At 40.2% G+C, this 14,618-nt stretch overlaps 1 long non-coding RNA gene across 4 annotated transcripts; it reads left to right on the forward strand.

The window, feature by feature from the left end:
* The first annotated feature begins 566 nt into the window (after positions 1-566).
* Positions 567-14,253, forward strand: LOC140704971 (uncharacterized). 4 transcript variants are annotated; one of them, XR_012084515.2, is made up of 4 exons: positions 572-1,884; positions 5,013-5,105; positions 8,030-8,257; positions 10,182-14,253. It is a non-coding gene; the product is annotated as an uncharacterized LOC140704971 (long non-coding RNA). The 4 variants fall into 4 exon arrangements; XR_013541184.1 differs by having other exon boundaries at positions 5,013-8,257; XR_012084514.2 differs by having other exon boundaries at positions 573-5,105.
* Positions 14,254-14,618: the final 365 nt, after the last annotated feature.

The following is a 14,618-nucleotide window of genomic DNA, read 5'->3' on the forward strand; positions in this document are numbered from 1 at the left end:
GGTGGGTGTCGGGGAGGGGGGGCTGGGGCGGCAGAGGATGCTGTTGTCAGGCAAAGGGTTCTGCTCCAGTGTTTTCTCCAAGGAAGAAGCCGGGCCAATTTCAGGGCTGGCTGGCACCTTGAGTCCCGTGGCCGGGGGTGGGGGGTGGGAAAGGGGGGGATGCCTCTCAGGCCCTGGAGAGAGAGCTGCTCCTCCATCGGGTCCCAGGCGATGCAAGCCGTGGGCCTGACCTGGCTTGCTTCTCCAGGGGCTTCTTTGACCGTCTCCCTTGAGTGGCGCTGGACTCCTGCTCTCCGTCTGCCAGAGCTGTGGAATTGGGACTGGTGCCCAGCCAAGCGGTGGGCATTTTGCCGTGTGGCAACTTTCAGGGGGGCCCCCCGCCCCCCGGGTGAGCGGGGCTCTCCATTCTGAGGGGTCTCGGACTGGCTGGCCCGAGTGCCCTGGCTAGCTGGCTGGCTTTTGGCAGGAGCCTCCGGCCGGGTCGGGGGCAAGTCCTAGCGGGCAGGGGGTTCTTTAGGGTTGCTCTGGCCGGGGCGGGGCGGGCGGAGCAGAGCGGCGGAGGGACGGAGAGGGGCGGGCGGGCAGGCGAGGGAACGAGCGAGCGGGGAGGGCGGAGAGGACGTGGCCCGGCTAGGCCTTCCCCGCCGTGGGAGCCGCCTGCGCCCTCCGCGCCGCAGCCCTGGCAGGAGGAGGAGCCGCCGCCTGGCCGGGCTGCCAGCTGGGAGGAGGAGGACGCATCCCCGAGGCTCGAGCCCGGCTCTCCCCTTCTTCGCCCTCGCGCCTCTCTCTGATGAGAGAGAGAGAGAGAGAACCAGTATGTATAGCCTAGTCTACCTTCCCTTTGTCCTCCCTTTTAGTTTCTACTCTTAAATTAGCTACCAGTCCCTCTTTAATACTTCCCAGGTCCTTTACTCCCTCCAGGGGCTTTTCCTCTTGTCCTGGGCATTCTACCCTTTCTAGGGCTCTAGTCTGGGTCTGTCTGTCTGCCTGCCTTTCTCCCCATAGGGGACCCAAGACACCTCACAACAGCTATTTATTTATTTATTTATTTATTTATTTATTTATTTGTTTGTTTGTTTTACACCCCGCCTATCTGGTCTTTGCGACCACTCTGTTTATCTCTTCTTGCTGACTGGGTTCTTCCGGCTATCCAGGTTCCCCCAGAGAGTTGTGCACCATCAAAGTCTCGCCAAGGTCTACTTGGGAACTTGCTCTATGGAACTTGGTGGGCCTTGTGGCTCCTGGAGGAACGTGAGACAATCCACTGACGGGGGCGCAGATAAGTGTGTATATATGTATATTTTCAGAATACAGAAAACGCAGCCTCTAAACACACAGGTTTAGGGTAAATCTTCATGATGTCTCTCAGGGAATGTCTGTGTTGCATCAGTAAAATTGCTGAGATAGCACCTTAGGGCATCTGAATATATTTCTTTAAGATAGTATGGTAATGACAGAATGATAAATTACTTTGCAAAGCAATCTGAACTTGATATTGTTGACACAGCAGATCAGGGGAAAGTTCCCTGTAGGTGGCTGTAATATATATCTCATGAGCATTATAACTGAGTTCACATCTCTCCATTGCCTTTGGATGGCAAACCTTCTAGCCTAAAAATGAGTTATTTCAATGAAAAGGATTAGAGTATTTTTAAAAATCAAATATTACTTAACGTTCTTTCTGTTTAAATATGTCTAAGCAAAGGGAGTTGAAATTGATCAAATCCTTTATGTCTGACAACTAAAATAATTTTCTATCTTTCTACACTGTGTACAGTAATAGATTAAAAGTACACAGCATCATGATACCTACAGCTTGCAATAAATATTTATTTCTTCAACATGGAACAAGATTGTCTTCTGAGCTCCTAGATCTGACTCAAGGTAAGAACTTACTCAAAGCAATAATATAAAGTTCATATGTGTTCTCTTATGTCTGATCTGGATTTCTGCTCCATTCTTGGACGATTCAAGAGGAAGAATATTTAAAACAATGTTGTCTTGAATAGTCTCTATTAAATGTGGTAACCTCACAGTTGGTCAACCAGAGATCCAGTTATCACTTCTTTTAACAGCAGTCTCAAAATGTGCATGCAAACAGAAAAAACAGCCGAATGGGGCCACTGTGAAACAAGAGGAGAAATGTCAGCATGTCTGGGGACACCCTGTCATCTGGTGGCGATGAAAACAACCTTTAAAAAGCACAAGAGCCAAAAAGCACAAGAATATTGAAGGTCAGGTTTAAAAGGTTGGGGCAGCCAGTTGGAGAGAGAGGAAAGGAAATGGGACGCTGCTCGCAAGAGCCCTGACCAGGATGGCTCCACTTGCAACAGAAGGGCAGATGGTGGCATCTTGTTCTGGGTCTTTCTTGAATGGGTCCAATGTCTTTTCTTTTAATAACACTGTCACAGCCTGATAAAATAAGAGTAATAGACAGCCATGTGGGGGAGATGAGAAATATGGGAGTCATATTTATGCCTTTGTGGCTATGGAATTCATGTAAGCAGTACAGCTGTGTCTGTTGTGCAGTCGGATGGCTTAGAGGATGCTACCCCGGTGCAAGATGGTCTGCAAGAATTTTTTCCAGCAAAGCTGTAGAGTCTTATGTTAGCACGCTTCAAATGTCTTATGCAAAACCCTACAAAACAATGCCTCGGTCTTACATTTAAATAATAAGCAAAGATCAGGTGCAAGGGTGAAGTGTTCCCAGCCTGTGGACACCAAGCCTGATGCTTGCTAGTTTTCAAGAAAAATTAGAGATTCTGGTGATTTTAAAAATAAGCAGAATGAAAATGGTATTGGGCTTTCTGATGGGTACAGTACTGGATAGGCTGTTGGATAGCTCTATCTCTCTGTGTGTTCTTATTGCTTTCTTATTATTGTTGATGATGATGTCAATGAAGGGTATGCCTAGCAACTGGAAGTAGAATGAATTTCTACAAATGGCAATATAAGGAAGGAAAATATCAGTAGAGAAATTAATGGAAGGAATGTTAGAGAAATCAGTTCTAAAGGCCCCAGATAGTGGTAGGCTCTAAGAGTTTGTATAGAATAATGAGTTGGCTTTCATATAGATTTTTCTAAAAGATTACTACAGAAGCTGGTAGCCCAGCTGTAATCGTCATTTTTCATTTCCTCTATAAATTACTGTATGGAATTATTTCATTTGATGAAAGATTTTCCATTTTCCTGGACTTTAAACTTATGTTTTATACTTTTGTTAAAAAATTGTTTTAATTCTGTTTTGAGCAGTGGCATAGAGACAAAAAGGGGTAGATAAGGATTTGGTATGTGTGCTTGTCAGCTTGGGAGCATTCTAATGTTTTAATTATACAGTATTTGTATTTGATTTTTACGTTAGTGCATTATATTGGTTTTTAAAATACAAATGTGTGGATAAATGTGTATATAATATATAAACAATAAACTATACAAAATAAGACTTGGCAAACACATGAAAACAATTAAACATTATGTTTGAGAATTACAGATAAAGAATACATTTAAGGTTAATAAGCATGCACAGCAAACAACGAAGTAGCGGAACTAGGTAAAAGCCGCAACAGAATGGAATAGAGTGGAATGGGGACTTCTTAATAAAAACTGGTGCCAGAAATAGCGGGATGCAATGGACTAACCTCAGAACAATAATGTAAACCTCAAACCTATGAAATATTACTCTTCCATTAACCCTTTATTGCCCCAAACCCATTGGAACAGAACACAGTCGCCCAGAATGGCAACTTTTGAGTAGGGTAATCAAACCAAATTCATGACGTATGTGTGACTAGATGAGACAGATGCAGGAAGCCACAAATCACCCTCAAGAACAACATGCCAATACTCATTCCAGGAAGAAAATCGATATGGGGGGGGAGGGAAAACACCCCAGAATAGTGACTTCTGAGTAGAGCAGCTCAATGAAATTCATGCATCTCATCCAAATAGATCTTGGAATTGTTAATTAGCAGCTATTTGCCACTTTGAATTTTGCTATTGCACATAACAAATGAAAACATGCAATTGAATTCTGGCCACAACAAACATTTGTTCCCCACCTTTCTGTTGTAAAGATTCACATGCCAGATAATGGAAACAAATACAAACAGATAAAATCATGAAGAATAGCATAAAAAATTCAACGAAGTCCTCTGTTGCAAAGACTAGTAATTATTTACCTTGAGTACATTCACAGAAGGAGAGAGAGCAGTGCATATTAGTCAAAGCTGTCCTTGTAGCTCACTGCGAAGGCACTTGCTCTGCTTATAGTAAGGTCTCAGGGCCCAATGTAAACACCCTTCTGTTCACAAAGAAAGGACTAAACATTTGCTATCTCAGTCTCATGAAATCAGTTGCTCTCAGCTCATCAAATCCTTCCTGGTTTGGGTACAGTTGGCTTCATCTCAGGATCTTTTCTTTTCCTATTTAATCCATCTGTATCCTCCTCTAAGCATTACATAGACTGCATGGCCAGTAAATAAAATAAATGGTCAGAAGCAGGAAGTTTTTAATGACCAAAAAAACTCTTTGCCTGTGAGATCATCACCATCCCATAAGTGCAATACAACAGGACTTCAGCCAATATATTGTAGTGCAAAGTGGCTTGGTCTCAAATGGTCAGTTAAGACCCATTAACTTTGTGGAAGACTGGAAATAAAAATTGCCAGATCAAAAATGCTGGTATGATTTCTGGGATGTGGGGGTGCCATAACAAAGTGTGTTGCGGCACGCTAAAGTCTAAAATATTTTTCTTTTAAGATGTTGTTGTTGTTGTTTAGTCGTTTAGTCGTGTCCAACTCTTTGTGACCCCATTCATGGACAATTGTCCACTTCCTCAGATGCATGGAATGTCAACTCATTCACATTGTTATATGCATTTGATACAGATCAACAAATCTACCTATACTTTTCAACTTGGTTGTATGAGGCAATGGTGATTGCCATGATGAATATTTGTACTTCAGAATGTACCACTCCATATTTGCTTATTGGAAGGATTTCGCTCTTCACAGCTTCCAGTTTCTGTGACGCGAATGTCCTCTCTGTCTAGGAAGACAGCCAAGGGAAAGCTGGCTACGACTCCCCTTGCTTCTTGTCAGCTCTAGGTAAGTACAGTACCATACCTCAGGTTGAGTCCTGTTCTTTTCCACACCACCGGTCTTTCTCCTCCAGCACATCTGTCCTAAGGAGAAGTGGCCTTTGAATGTATGCCATCCATATATTTATTGCACACTCATGTACATGCATACATTTGTAGTTTTGGAAGAGGTAGCTGTGTACGTCTGTGCAGACATTTTGATGTACATACATTTGTGTGTGAGCTACTAATTTGGAAGGGGCAAGAATTATCTGAGTTACATCAAAAGAAGCACTAACTGTTGTACTGTTAGCAGCTACCAACAAAACTTTTGAGTAGAAGCCAAGCAAAGCTAATATTTTGATTTGATTTGATTTGTTCTGTATTTCATCACTTTCCAGAAAAAACTGGGACCAATGGTGGCTTACAGTATAATTTTTAAGGCACTTTTAAAAATCAGTACCTAATCAAGTATTAATTTAAAATATAATTAAATCAGTAATCCAATTTAAAATAAAGTATAATTTAAAACCATTGAAAACATCTCAATTAAAACTAACAATTATAATTGCAGCACATTGTTTAAAGCCCCCGTACTTAGCAATTAGTCAGTAACTGAAGCTGTTAGGAGTTATTAGCAGTTGCCAACCTACTTACCACAGTTTGAAAGAACTGAACAACTTGTCATACAGGATGTGTAGACTTGTGCGTATCTACTCTGATGTAATCCCCTTTGATTTGAGAGGGGGCCCATTCTCAGGTAACTATGCACTAAATAAGTAGGGGACCATCAGACCCTTGGGCCTACAGAGGACCCAGAGATGTCCCTCTCCAAAACTATGCCCTCTCGAGTGGGAAATGTTTCCCCATGTGTACCTGACCCTTCATCATTGGGGGAGAAATGATGCACAGGGGTTCTCCAGACACCCTGCTTACCTTCCAAGTTGTGAAGAGGGTGCAGGCTAGGCAAAGCCGCCCCACTCCAGGCACTTGACAGTTATGGATTTTAATAAAAATTTATGGCAGGAAAAAAAATAAGAAATTCATATGGGGAAATTTTAAATGCATGTACATGGAAAACGTAATAGGCATTCAAAATGTACTGTAATGTCCAAATATAATATCAGTAAGTTATGTCATCTAGCCAGTTGTACTCAAATGGAAGGGGTTACTACATGGCCTGCCTGGCCTAGGAGATCCTTGGTTCAGAAAATCACTTAGATAGAGATTAGGCTATGTTGACATCCCAGACCCATGGGAAAGCTTGAGTCCCACAACAGATTGTTTTGACTGCATAGAGCATCAAGAGCTCTATAAACAGAGATTTCTACCATGTTTATGGAACATTTTGTAAAAAGGGGGAGAGAATCTCTGCTTGGGCTGAGTGAGAATTATGTAATGTGATGTGATTTATTTACTGTAGCTTATGCTTTGCCTGTAGGCCAGCTTTGTTTTTACAAATGATATTTATTGGAATAGAGACTTTTAAGCGACTTGTATGAGAGTTTATGTATTTTGTTCTTTTTACTAAAAAAGCAGCTTTTTCACTAAGAAAATAGTCTTAATATTGACGTAATATTGTATCTTTTGAATTACTGAACTTAAATTGTGTGCCATTTGAATAGAACATCATACTTTTAGTAAATCCTACATGTTTTGTAGATTAAAAATGCTACCTACATCTATGAACTAGAACGTTTATGTATTAAAGAACTGTGAATTTTGCAGTATGTACTCATTCAGTTTTATATACTCAAATATATTTTACATATTTAAGCTCTTATTTACATGATTACTTGATTGCTAAATAAATATTTTAAAGAAGAAAAATATTCCTTTTTGAACTTCTAAGTCAAAATTCGGAAGGGTATCCAGGAAGGAAGAATTGAATGATTATAAAGCAAGGTACAGAATGTGTACAGATTTTGTGACTACAATTAAATTCCTTGCCGGATGTTTATAAAAGACAAATGTATGTCTCTCATGGGGAGTCTGTAAAAGTAGGAGCACTCAGATGTTCCTCCATGTAATCTGATACACTGGCTGAGCCACTGGACAGGGGCCCAGAAAACCAGGGACTGTGTTGGGGACATCACCATTGTATACTGACATCCTTTGGCTTGGTAATGAGTCCTTCCACAATCCAGTGAAGCAGGACCGCTCAACTGCAGCGTTTTATTTATTTGTTATTCATTATTCATTTCATTTTTATCCCACCTTTTCTCTCTTGTTGGGACCCAAGGCAGCATACAAAAAATGTTTTAAAATATTTTTAAATTTTTTTCTTTACCTTTGACCTTATTTATTCTCTCACTCACAGATTTCTTCTGTTTGTAGTTATTCTGTATGTGCATTACATCCAGGTTAGTGCCACTGATGGTTAGTTACTGACTGGAAACTCAATTCAATCACAGTCTCAGAAGTGGTGGTTATGTTAGACTGTTGTAGCAAAAACAAAAACAGGAAGGACGCAATCTTATATTTCTTCATAATTACTACAGCTTGTGCCTGTGGTGTACAGGGACATAAATGAGGATGGAGTCCTCAAATTAATCATAGCATCTCCCTGGTGAAGACACTGATAAAGTCCACAGAATCTTCCTTTCTTGCAATGCAAGGGTGTAGCTGCAACTCCAGAACTCTGCAGAAACATTGGCACTAGATTACATTTTCCTCCAGCAGGACAGGAATGCCTTGAATGGAACATTAATCTTTCCAGAGAGGTTGTATAACACCTCGCTTTGATCAGCTTGGCTGCTGCTGGTACAAAAATTCATAGCAGCTTTTAAAGGGATGTCATGTTTTCAAATTGGCTGCAACAGTCAAATGGAAATATTGAGTTTGCATTTATAGAAGAAAGAACCTTTGCAATCAGCCAACAACTTAGTCATAGAACAAACGTCTTTACTTTTCTGACTCTACTAAGCCAGATATGGCTTCCTCTACCCCCAGACTCAAATGAAAGCAATTTTGGACAAAGTATGAATGTCAGAAATGTTTGACATGCCAATTCATCTGCCAGCCCTAGAGGAATGTGACCAATCTCCATTAGTCCAAAGCTGACAACTCAGAGGCTGACTATATGGGCATTTAGCTTGCTGTTTGGTCTGCTGCAGGAATATGGTACTGTAGTTCACGCTCAAGGATGGCAAACAGATGACGTCTTTGCTGGAGGGGAAGGTAGGATTGCTCTCATTTGGATTGGTTCCAGCATGTATGATTCTTCCAGTTTGAATTTGCCAATATTGTTAAGTGGCTTAATAAGTGAGCCACTTCAGAATATTAGCAAATCAATAATTTCCTCTGCTCTTTAGCAGAGCAGCAAGATAAGTGATTTTTTTTCTTTTTGCCATAGACTATTACTGATGTGTTGTATCAGTTATAAAAAAATAAAAATAGATATACAGTATATGGACTATTGTTAGTGTGCTGCATCAGTTAATTTTAAAAAATAACAAGCTAAAAAAATTCTCCTTTGTGGGTTTTGTTGGGGACAGCAATTTTCCTTGCCCCATTGTTCAAATTCCAATACATCATGACTCAAACTGAGCCTTTGTCAATGCTGATCAGAGATTCTCAATTATGATAAAGCAGATGACTATCTGGGGTATAAACAAAGGTAATATATAGGCACAAAACCTAGTCTATATTATTCGCACATACAGCTTCTGTAAATTCATGAACACTGTGTGAAACCTGGAAGTACTTACATACTCTGAGAGGGCTGCTCAATTGACTTTCAGCCATAGGCCTACACTGTATAGCATTGTGCTTGGGCTTCACACTACAAACATCCTACATTTTAAAGTTATTTGGAGGTCATGGAGCATATAAATGCTAATTTTAAAAAATGAAGCAAAGAAAGACAAGAAAATGTACAGGTCTCAGAAAGCTGCTTCACATACTGTATAAAGCTTACATCACTAGAATTCACAGGTCACTGGTGTCTAATAGATACCCTGACACTTTTACTATTATAAATGGGTCAATTTACTGTAAAGAGCTCTTTGTACTAACCAAAGATTCAGCAGGATTTTTCCTCATTTATGATAAACCAATGGACAATGGTTTGTGGGAGTGTTTAAAGAAACAGTGCTTCTTCAGATGCACAAGAGAAACTACTTCTGTCAGCTTGGTATCTACACAGACTGTGCATTGCTGACTAGTGCCATCAAGTGGTCAGAGAAAAATGTCAAGAAAGATTCTCTGGGACTCTCTATTTTCAGGAATTTTTTTTAGTCACCTTTGGAAAAATGGGACATGTATTTATTTATTTATTTATTTATTTATTGAGCTTATATGCCGCCCATTTAGACATAGTCTACTCTGGGCGGCTCACAAAACACAGAATAAAAACAATTAATATGAAATAACAATTTTCAACATTTACATAAAACAGTAGATTAAGATGGAGAGAGAGAAAGTTACGTGTATGTTTCAGAGAATTAGCAAGAAAGAGAGAGAAGTGAGATCAGAATAGGACTTAGTGGATGAAAGGTGGGACATGAAGGAATCTGGCAGTTTGTGGTGGAACCAGACATAAACTGCAGCTTTTGAGTGGAGATTTGAATAATGTAGAGCTTAGTGATTTAGACTGAGCTTACAAAAAAGGATTATGGTGGTGGATTTTGACAACAGGATTGTTGACATAGCCCATGGTGATCACTCATTTCAGAGCTATGTCAATGCACCTCTGTCCCTTGCCACCAAAAACAAAACAAATCAAAATAAACATATGGCAAAATTTTAATATAGGCTGAATTTGGTGCCAGGTACCAATGCTGGAAATACACTTCAAAACTCTGTTCATAATACACTATGAACATGTATGAGCATGCATCAATATATCCTTACACACTAATGAAATGAACTATTTTTGTGAAATATGAAAAGAAGCTCAGAGTTCCACATGTATTATTTTAAAATGCAGAAGGTAATGGAAGAAACAGCAATCCAAAATATTAATTCTCTATTAATAATTGTTTAATTCTCAGTCAACCTTCAGTTGATTAATCATTTGACACCTTTATTGTAGTGTGCTGTTGGATCACTTCTGACTTATGGCACCTCTAGTAATACCTGATTTATGCCATTTCTCTCATAGGTTAACATGGATAAGTAGGAATCTGAACCCAGATCTCTAAAATCCTAACCCAACATTCTGTCCGCTACATCACACTGTTTTACAACAACTGCCTATGCCCTATGGCACATGGTTTGTATTTGTTTGCCCGTTTCTTCTATCCTTCCGAGGTGGTAAAATGAGTACCCAGCTTGCTGGGGGGGGGGTAATGTGTAGCCTGCATAATTAACTTGTAAACCGCCCAGAGAGTGCTTGAAGCACTATGGGGTGGTATATAAGCAGCACGCTTTGCTTTGCTTTGCTTTGTTTGCCACTTCTGGGGCAAAACAGGCACAGGTGGGCAGGTCCTTGTCTCCTGTTAGAAGGCGTAAATATATCAGTGTGAATGCACATGTGACTGTATGGGTGTGAGAAGGATGGCAGGGTAGACAATGTCCCTGCCAGAGTACCATCCCTCATCCATGGAGCAAGTGGTGAGGCCAAGATCACTGAGACTGAGAGGAAAACAACCCCTTCAACAGAGGAGCAAGAGCCAAGCGACAAAAAACAACAACACTAGGAGTGGATCCAGAGAGTCCGTTGTAGAAGTGGGGAAAGAGAGACGTGGAGGGAGAGGGGGGAAAAAGGTTGGTGGAAGCAGGGGAAGCCGAATCACAGTAAGATCCTTCCCTCGGGATGGGAATGGATCTGGTTAGAAGATCCCTGGACAGACAAATGGGAACTGCTCATGGTGGCCAGAGAAGAGGCTGAGAGAAGATGGAGAGAGGTAGGGTCAGTGAAGCTTTCTTACTGGGGTGAGAAGGAGGCTCAAAAGTGGGCAAGGAAAATCAGGGAGGAGAGAGCCTGACTGGGTAAGGAAAGGAGGGAGGGAGGGGTAGATGGCCATGGCCCTCAGAAACGACAACACCTGAGACCCCCTTGTATGGGAATACTTGCGAGCAGGATTCAACAGGTCTATGTCAAGGGCATCTGGAGGGAATGATGTGCCCTTGCCATCAGTGCCACAAGATGCCACATTAATAGACTTCCCCTTTGAAAAAGGTTTTGAACTGCTGGACCCCAATGTTTCAAATCAGAAACCAGAAACTAACCCCTTCCTCACTCCGCTGTGTGAGGAAGAGAAGTTACGTATTCCCGTCACTGTTGAAAGTTCCCTAATTGCACCTATAATAAATCCTGTTGGTACAATCCATGGTCAAGTGTCATGTCTTGCTGGGCTAGACATGGAAGTAAAGGGGAAAAACCCTTCTCAGGGTAACAAACCCTCACGATGGGTGACAAGCAATTATTCTTCTGAGAGCTGCATGCCAATGAAGAAAATTTCATTTGCACCTGACAAAATATGTACTGTACTTTCTTCTGTAGGCCTTTCCCTCCATGGACTGGAACAGCACATTTTAATATAAAATAGTTGTTGTTTTACCACAGGAGCCAACATAAGGAGTGGCAACCTCTAACACCAATTTTGGCTTGAATCCAGTTGGCAGTCCCAAATTATCTATTGAATTGGCAGAATTTGAGGAATTTAAGTATTGACTTACTATCTGGCAACTGATTCAACAGACCTGGCTCAGCAGGACAAAGAGTTGGGTTTAGATCTCTGCCTCCAAGCATATTTCCATAGTTGCTCATCTTTCACCAACCACACTTACAAAGGTATCACTGGGCAGTTTTCCTACCAGACCTCCCCCCCCCAAACCTCCGTCTGTCTCTGTCACCATCTTGCTATCAAGCACAATTTCATGCAGGCCTATTCTTTTATATCCCTCACAAAATCCACTTCACCACAACAAGGGCAACACTAAAAATGGAGAGTATGTATGTGTATGTATGATTATGATTATTCCAACAAAAATCATGGTGTAATGACAAGCAAGTGTTGAACTCTGATACAGAGGTTGGGAAATTACCGGTACTTTCAAGAGAATTAATATAATGGCACGTTGCTCGCATATGTATTGTTCAGTCTAGAATTAGCAACAGAACTTGGAAAAATTACTTTTGCCTGGTGGATTTGAGAGCTGTAATTAAAAATAAACGTTTCTGAGAACAAGGTGTAAGCTACTGGCAAGTTAATTGCCAAAATAAGAATGGAATTGCTGCTGCTTTTAATGACATAATTTCTGTCTTCATACATTTTACCGGGAAATGCATGGCGACATTGCTATGTATGCCATCTCTGCTTAGAAGATGACACTGGTTCTGAATTATTGAGCAGTTCAGAGTTTTGATAATGGGTGATGGATATATTTATTATCTTATGTGTGTTTTAACATGTTTTAGTGAATTATATAATTAATTAATGCTATTATATGTTTAATTGTTTTTAATGAAATAATTTATATGTTAGCTGACTGATTTTTCAATGTTTCGTCAAGTGTCAAGTTCCTCACAGGAACATATAAAGGCAACATATAAAGGCAACGTATAAATGGAAATAAAGAAGTAAATACATTTAAAAAATAATACGTATGTCTTCCTGTCTGGATCTTTGGGTGTGAGGGCAAAGGAGGTGGGTTGATGAAGCTGAACTTCTGATGGAAAGTGTGCCAGCTGGATTCAGGATGATACATGTCTGTGTTGGGGGTGTAGTTCAGCAGAAGAAGAGAGTTTGGAGTGCCCCTCATAGGAAGCTGCAGGAAAAATATGCAAATAGGGGGATAATAAAGTTTATAGGATGTATACCAAGATGGGGATTGCACAAAGTTGGTAGTGGAAGGAAACATGATTGGGAGATAGGTGGGAAGCGTCTTTGAAAGGGCAAAGTAAAATATCAATGAAGTATTATTCCCTTATGTCTATAGGAAGGGAATCTGGGAGGAAATAGTCCTAGATACCAACAGTTTAACCTGCCTCGGGAGAGCAAAGGGGAAAAAACTAACATCAGAAGGGGAAGAAGAGGCTGTCCGTTCCTTATTTTTATAAGGTGTGGTTAAGATGTGGGCATGAAAAACCTGTTAATATTAAGGTTAATTTTTTTTTCTCCCCCTCTCTTTTTTATGATTTTAATTGCCATGTTGTTCTATTTATATGTGGGGTCTTTGAGATTTGTAACTTGCAAACTGCCCAGAGTAGTGCATGCATTAATGGGATGGTATATAAATCTAATTAGTTAATTAGTTAATGGTCTGTCCTGTTACCTCTTGCCACCTACATTTTTTCTTAGAGATGGATCATAAACGTCAAAAGAAGAGCCTAATTTCAGCCTAATTTAATAGAGTGATTTCAAGACATTTCTTGGATTTCTCAGAGGCAAGACTGAGGTACAAGTGTGATGAGTAAATTTAATTGTAACCGATAAGAATCAAGACTGAAGACTTAAGCCTGTTTACCTGAAAGCAAGCACTATTGAACACAATGAGGCTTACCTCTGGTTGTACTTCATGTTCTCAGAATAATTTTGATTATTTACCTGAATGGCTGCCAGTTGTTCCTAGGGAAATCTTAACACTTATTGAGCAACTCAAACCAGGCAAGGCTTCAAGAACTGACTATATTCCACCTGACTTAATAAAGTCCAACTCTGACTAGTAGGCTCCAGTATTAGCCTCTTTATTCACTTGGATTGATAAAACAGCATGTTTTCCCAAGGACTGGGGCCTAGCCATCATTGTCCCAATTTTCAAAAGAGGAAATAGAGAGGATCCAGCTAACTATCGACCAGTAAGTATATCAGAATTTATGTATGGAGCTTTTACTATTATCTGTAAATATCCTGGAAGATCAGAGGGGTATTAGGTACAGTTGCTACTCGCTGACAATACCCCCTATATTACAAGACATGTGGCCAAATTCTGCGCTGCAGCAATAGTTATTCACGACCAGATGTTCAGGCTGCAATCTAAGACAGACAATATAATGCTTTTATAATATAACACTGGCCAAGGTTTCACTTATTTTAAAGATATAGAGTCAACTTAGCTGATTTTGGTGTTATTAATTTGAAAGAAGGGGTTGTTTTATCATGTTTTAATGGAAATGTTATAATTCTGCTTAGTTTTACGAAATTGCAATTGTATGTATTTATTTTATATTGTTCTGGTCTTGCTGGTCTTTGACCGTAATAAAGTTATCCATTCTAGTTGGACATGCATGCAGTTGTGTTGTGAAACTGACTAGACTACAGAAGTTAACATCCCTGGAAAATACATTATTAAGGACGGGAGTACATGCTGTGTTGATTTATTAACTTGTTTGTTTAGCAAATAGTGAGAGAGCTGGAGGAAATTATAGTTTATAATAAAAACATGCATATTTAATATGATCAGCTGAATCAACTGAACAAACATTCCCATTTCAATGTGCCCCTGAAAGAAAAAAATGTGGTATTATTTATGCATAAAAATGGGCAAAATGCATGAGCATTGACCCACATCATGCAGCATTCGGGATGGAAATCCTTCATATTTATTGTTTTAGATTTTTCTGGATGCTGTCAGATTGGCAGCTGCTAGCACT

Source organism: Pogona vitticeps, chromosome 2 (genome assembly GCF_051106095.1).
Source record: "Pogona vitticeps strain Pit_001003342236 chromosome 2, PviZW2.1, whole genome shotgun sequence".
Classification (NCBI taxonomy): Eukaryota; Metazoa; Chordata; class Lepidosauria; order Squamata; family Agamidae; genus Pogona; species Pogona vitticeps.